Here is a 262-nt window from a genome sequence, read left to right on the forward strand (position 1 = left end):
ATTTTTAATAGACTAAAAATTAATAAATTTATTGTATATATTTTTTTGGTGTCTAAATTTTATTGAATATATAAATTGGTCTATTTGTATAAGATAAAATCATAATCAAGTACATAAATAATGTAACACGACGAACACGTTTAGTTATCATTACATGCATTATTGAAACCTGCTACATATATTTTATGGAGAACTAATATTATTGGAGCGAGGGTTTCACCAATTTGCAGTCACCATGCATGATTGGAAAATGAATCAAACT

The sequence above is a fragment of the Arachis duranensis genome, chromosome 4, assembly GCF_000817695.3.
Source record: "Arachis duranensis cultivar V14167 chromosome 4, aradu.V14167.gnm2.J7QH, whole genome shotgun sequence".
Classification (NCBI taxonomy): Eukaryota; Viridiplantae; Streptophyta; class Magnoliopsida; order Fabales; family Fabaceae; genus Arachis; species Arachis duranensis.